Source organism: Sorghum bicolor, chromosome 1 (assembly GCF_000003195.3).
Source record: "Sorghum bicolor cultivar BTx623 chromosome 1, Sorghum_bicolor_NCBIv3, whole genome shotgun sequence".
In the NCBI taxonomy this organism is placed as follows: domain Eukaryota; kingdom Viridiplantae; phylum Streptophyta; class Magnoliopsida; order Poales; family Poaceae; genus Sorghum; species Sorghum bicolor.
In genome coordinates this window covers 18,467,224-18,473,881 of record NC_012870.2, presented here as the reverse complement: position 1 = coordinate 18,473,881, position 6,658 = coordinate 18,467,224, and positions in this window count along the sequence as shown.

Here is a 6,658-nt window from a genome sequence, read left to right as displayed (position 1 = left end):
GGAACACCAGCAGCGCTGCCGCATGGTGACCCATTCCAAATCGTGCCTGTCATCCTCTTTTGTTTTCTTGTTTTTACTTCCTTCTAAAAATTATTTTTTTTTTCAAAATTTTCTGTTATATCGAATTTTTAGACATATCCATAAAGTATTAAATATAAAAAAAAAATTAGTTGTTCAATTTATCTTTACATGAATTAATTAAATCTAATTAATTTATGATCAGATAATATTTATTAAATATAAACGAAAAAATTTCTGCCAGTAAAACAAGGCCTATGCCCTGCTCGCCTAGCAGTCTCAACCGAAAGGCATCGGCGACGGCTGCGCCGAAAGCAAACAGGGCCGCGCCACCGAGAAGCGATTGCCCCCCGCTCGGCCGTGTCTGGCCAGTCCGCCAGTGGCCACTGTCGCCACCTTTCGCTCGTGACCGTGCGTGGTTGCGTCGCTGCCCGCCGTTGTTGGCTCGCTCGCTCGTTTCATAGAAACTGGAAAGGCAACATGACTGGGCTGGGGGACCGGGACACAGAAAATGTGCGGCCGCTAACTTGTCTTTCGTGATTCGCGACGCTTGACTTGCCCGTGTCCAAAAGGGACTCGGAAGGAAGCGTGGCTGCGTGCACGCGACGCGGCAGGGACCAAGAGAGAAAAGGGCCCGTTGGTCCCCATGCGCGCACGCGGCGGTTGGGCGCCGGCTCAGCGCCACGTCCCCCGGCCGGTGACATGTCCTTCCCATCCCATCGCATGTTCACGTTCACGTTCCATCAACGAGACGCTGTGCGCGCGAGGCCGTGTATCGTATATATACTCCATTCCCTCCTCAAGGCCTCAACAACCCAAACCCACCGACGACTAGTCACGGCTCTGCTGCAGGCTGCGGCTCGCCAGAATCTCCTGGGGGAGGTGGATCGGAGCGGAGTGGCCCATGAGTCCATGACCCTCGTGAACCAACAAGGACAAGAGTATGCTTGATTTTTTTTTTTTTTGATTTGAGGAGGCAAGAGAGAATGGGAAATGTGTTGATAACTTATACCCGCGCTTCAAAACATTGTGACCGAGTAAAGTTGAATACATATTCATAGTGCACTATATATAAAATAACCAACTATTACATGAGGATGTGTTATTAGAAGATTATAGATGTTTGATAATAATACATAGCCATCATTTTGTTGCATTACTGCCATTCTCATAGGCGTTGTCGGTGTTTCGTATCGCTGGAAATTAAATTTATAATCACACATTTTGTCTAGACGGATCAGCACTCGGTCCCTTTTTCTTTATATAGGTTTGAACATGAGCCTTATGTCTAGTTGGATGATTTTGATCATGTTGCTATGCCCAAATGCTCAAGTTTGTAGTGGAGGTTACAAATGGTGTACATGTGTTGAGGATCGTGTACAAGTTGAAATCCATAAAGAAAAAGGGTTGCAAAGAAGGAAGAGAGCCCTAGAGGGGGTAGGGTTACATAGGACAAGAAGAAAGAAAGGGGGCCCTGCATGTCGGCTAATCTTGAAGAGAATACCTTGAGCATGGATCGTGGAGAGTAGACTTCATTACTATTCCCATTCCACCATAGTCGTGGGAGTAGCCAGCTGTGTATGACTGCATACACGTGTTAGAGTTGGTGGAACATGTGACTATGAGCCTATTTGGCTGGCCAAAGATAGCCTGGCCTGACACGTGTGATGCAGGCAACTCAAATCGTTTGATTGACTGTATTCCTTCTTGAGTTTGGCTTGGCACATGTCCATGCCACGCAACCCAGTTTGCAGGAAACGAATGTATTTTTCGAGCGGCTTGGCTTGTGCGCGCAACGATGAAGCATAAGCACAAATTAAAGCAATCAAACAACACATCCTGGCATTACATATCAAGGCAACTAAATAACAATAGAGAAAATTACCTACAAGGCCCCCAAAAAAAGTTTGGCTACCTTCATGGCGTTTTTGCTTTGAACTTACCTATGAGGCCCAAAAACTAAATCCAGTTATTTATATGGCCTTTCTATTAGTTTAGACATTTGACAGGGTATAATTGTTTTACCCCTGTGAAAAGTGATTAAAGCACAAAGTTCAGTTTGTCTGATTTAGATTTGTTGCAATATTGTGCATGGTTTAGAGTTTTCATAGTGACATAAAATTTCAAATGCATTTCTAATTAAAAATATATTATTGCAAAAAATATATTATAGTTTTAACTAAACATATATTATTGTGGAAACATATTATTTTATGTTCAAAAATAGTTTTTATTTTTATTTTTATGCAATTATGAAAACTTTAACCCTGCACATATTGCTCCAAATCTAAACCAGATAGACTGAACTCTACATTTTAATCATTTTCCACCAAGGATAGAATAGTTATTTTACTCCTCACCTAACAACTTTAAGTGTCTAAACTAATGGAAAGGCAGTATAGGTTTTTTAAGGGACAGTATAGGTAATTGAATCTAGTTTCGGACTAAGTCAAAGAAAAAAGACCATGAAAAGAGCTAGACTTCTTTTTAGGCCTCATAGATAATTTTCTCATGGCCCAATCTGGCCAGAGGCCTAGGTGGCTAGATGCCATCAGGCCGTCTTTCTGTTTCATCACGTACGAGTACAGGACCTTCCCAGGGGCCAGGTCCGGACCGGGCATGGCGCGTTCTGTGCAGTCGTGAGGAAAGCCCATCAAGCTCAGGCTCAGGTCAAGCCTAGCACACCTATGTTGGGTACAGACTCTCTGTATTTCGGTCAATCAAAAAAAAAAAATTGTACACTCTTCCCCTCAAAAAAAATATTGTACATTCTGAATTCTGAACGCGTTGCTATTCCTTCGCCGTTTCTGCTTATGTTTTGTACAGCTCATAATAACTTTATGAGCTGTTGTAAGCTGTTTTTTTTGTTAAATACTTATTTCTAAAACAGCTACATAGATGAAGCTGTTTTTCTTTTCCTCTCATAAAGATATAAGTTGGAATAAAGCTGAAAAAATAGCTTATTACAGCTCTCTTTCTCATTTCTCTCTCTCATCTATGCAAGAAGTAGTTGGTGAAGCTATTTTACCAAATACTTTTTCCAAAGTAGCTCAGCTTCATCTAGAAAGTTGCTCATGAAACTATTTTCGAAAAAACAACTTTACTAGTGAAGTTGAGCTATGCCAAACAGTTTTGTAAGGACCTTGATGTCGCCTAGAGGGGGGGTGAATAAGCGTATCTAAAAAACCTGAACCTCAAAACTCAAGTTGCGGAAGTTAAATATCTGTCGGTACCACCGACAGTTTGGGCCGGTACTACTGGTGTAAGACAGCCAGTACTACCGACGCAACTGTTGGTACTACCGACGCTCTAAGAGAGCTACGAAATCAGAGTATTTTGAGTTTTGATTCCAGATCTGAGAGTTACCCCACTCTCCTAGATATAGTAGAGGATGATGTTCAAGTTTTCTTGGCTTGGTTCTTCTCCAAAACGTAGATCGGCCCTTGTTCACCTATGAACGGGGGTAGATAGGAAGAACACAAAGAACACAAGAACAAGGGTAGTCGAAGCTACCTCCACAACAAGACAAGATATTTATCCCGTGGTTCAGCTCGCCACCAAGGCTTGCCTATGTCCACGTTGTTGAGGAAGCCACACAGGCTTTTCGGGTCTCTTTCAACCCTATCCTCGTTCTCAAGTCAAGAGAGCAATCCCTTGAGATGAGGGGTGATTTCACTAGATGATTTGAGTGATTACAAACCTCCCGAGGCTACCACATGAGTAGGAAGCTCCACGGGCAACGCCTAGCCGGCTAGGAGCCTTGCTCCAAGAGTAACAAACACAAATCCAACCGGCTTGACGAAGAAATCAAGTGCTCAAGCTTTGCTTTGATGTTTCTCTCACCAAGAATCCTTCTCTCACTCAATCCCTTGCAAGATTTGAAGTTTGGAGCAAAGGGGATAGAAGAGAGGAGCTTTTGGGAGCTAGAGAGGTGCCTTGGCTGAAGGTTTGGTCGAGTGGGAGAGTCAGCCAACGGTTAGAATGAGGGGAAAGCTATTTATACATGTGTTCAGAACAACTGCCGGTACTACCGGGGCAACCACCGGTACCACCGGCTACCTCAGATCTAACGGTAAGAAGTCTCTATGATTTGCGAGAAATAAGCCTACCGGTACCACCGGGCTTTTGTCGGTACTACCGACCATTGCCGGTACCACCGGTGGAAGGCCGGTACCACCGGCAGTTCAAATCTCCACAACCAAAGTCAGCGCAGATTTGGCCTGCCGGTACTACCGGCGTTTCACACCGGTACTACTGGTGCTGGCCGGTACCACCGGCCCGAGCCCGGTACCACCGGTAGTTCATTTTCTCGCAAAACTCAGGAGAAGGGCTGGCACTGCCGGTACCACCGGCCCTGAGGGTCGGTACTACCGGGTCACCCTGGCAGAGAAGAAATTTTCTAGATGTTCGTGCATGCAAGTGTTAGTGTCTCTCTTTTGATTTAGTTTTAATACTTGAGCACTCTATCTTCCTCAAACCAACTAAATTTGCATCCCTTTTTATAGTGCGGCAAATCCTAAACTCAAGGTCAAAAGTATATAACCATTTTAACCACTTGAGTCTTCAATGTCTTCATATGCCACTTCTTCTCAATATCACTTCATCAAGGATGCAATTAACTTTGTCTTCTCTCTTTGAGTAAATATAACTTGAGAATGTGACTTGAATCATTTCAACATATATGAGTTCAATCCATGACTTCAAGTCACTTTTGATAAAAGATTTGATCCTCAACACAATATGACTCCTCATAGCTTAATTAGTACCTCGACTCAATGCAAGTACTCTCTTCTTCACCTTAGTCATGGTACCTCGGTCTACAAGCCATTGCTTGACCTTCACCTTCGCTTAGTCCCTCGAAGCCTTTTCCTTGCTATCTTCACTCTATCAAGCCATACTCAAGTCACATCATGTTAAGCATCCATTGAAAAATTGTTTCTTCAATATTGTGATTCTTGCTTGAATATCTTCTTGGTATGAGTGTTGATATCAATCAAGATTCAGTTTACACCAACACACAACTTTGGTCTTCATTTGAACATTGTGTGAAATACCATCAAGTTTGCTTTCTTGTTGAACCTTTGATACACTTAGCAAACTTGTTAGACCTTTAATTGTGTTGTCATTCAATTCACCAAAACCCACTAAAGGGCTAGATGCACTTACAATCTCCCCCTTTTTGGTGATTGATGACAACACAATTAAGCTTACAAGAGATTGATAAATAATAAGATTTTGAATCCTCTGATATAGTGAGCTCCCCCTAAATGCGTGCATTAAATGGAATTCAAATTTTGGCCTCATATGCCAAATGCACATATTTAAGAAAAGGTGTCGAAACTCTTCTATATCTTAGCATCCGTGGGGTGCAAGGTGTCATCATGATAGACGTGATGCTCATGACAGTTCATGCACTTCAGAGAAAACAAAAACAATACATCATTCAAGGCATGAATATCACACACTAGCATAAATTTTCCTTATCAAGAGCATCAATTTAAACTAACTTTGCACACTCCACACAAAAATTGAAAAATCTTATATGCCTCTCTTTTACCCCTTTAAATCCGCATATCAATCTCTCCTCCCTTACACTCTCCCCCAATATTTCTCCCCCTTTGGCATTAATCTCCAAAAAGGATCTCTCAACCGAAAGGAAGAAATAATGGTAGACAAATGAGGGCAAGAGGTAGGTAAAAGTTTTGCATATAGGATTTCTCTCCTAAGTTTTCTACCAAACCAAGTATGCAACACCTTAAGTCAAGATTCTTGAGAAGTTAGCATATTTAGCTCATACCTCACTTAGATGATAGTTCTAACATGAGACAAACTCACTTTATCACCATAGAGGTATCAACCAAATATCTCAATCATTCTCTAATCGTCACCATAAGAACAAACTCATGGTGTGGCCCAAATATTGCATACACATGCACACACTAGCATGTAAGGGCCTAGATGCACAAAGGTAATACAAGAGTTCATGGAGTGATATACCTTTGTTCTAAGCCTCATAATCTCCACCATGATAATGTTTTTCATGAGTTGAATTTGGTGCTTTGATGGGCTTAGCATTTCTTTATGCAAAAAGATTTCATGTGCCCATCTCTTTTCATCATCATCTTTAAGGAGATAACCAAAACTTGTGCTTGATTTTGATTGAAAGTCCATTGCTAGCTCTTGATGTCATTATGAGATACTAATTGAAGACATATTTCTTGATACGCCAGATCGAAAGATTATCCACCAATACCAATTGAAATATGATCTTCACAATTTTGACACTATTTGAAGGAATCTTCAAAAGTTGATGTCAATTGGCATGGATGCTTGTATCTCATATTGTCACCTAGGTAATGCTCACAAGACAAGAGATAGCATCAAATTGCACAAGCTGGAGTTTCACAACTAGTGACCTTTTGTATGTGGAAGGCATGTAAGTCACTAATTGCAAAATCTCATAACATAGACTAAATTCCCTCTTTTTGATAGTGCATACATATATATGTGGAAGGCAAGAACATATGCACTTTTGGTCAATTAAGTCCAAAAAAGGGAATTTAAGCTATATTATGGAGAGTAGCTACTTAAGAGATAAAATTGCAATCCAAGTAAATGTGAGAGATATCTTTACCCAATT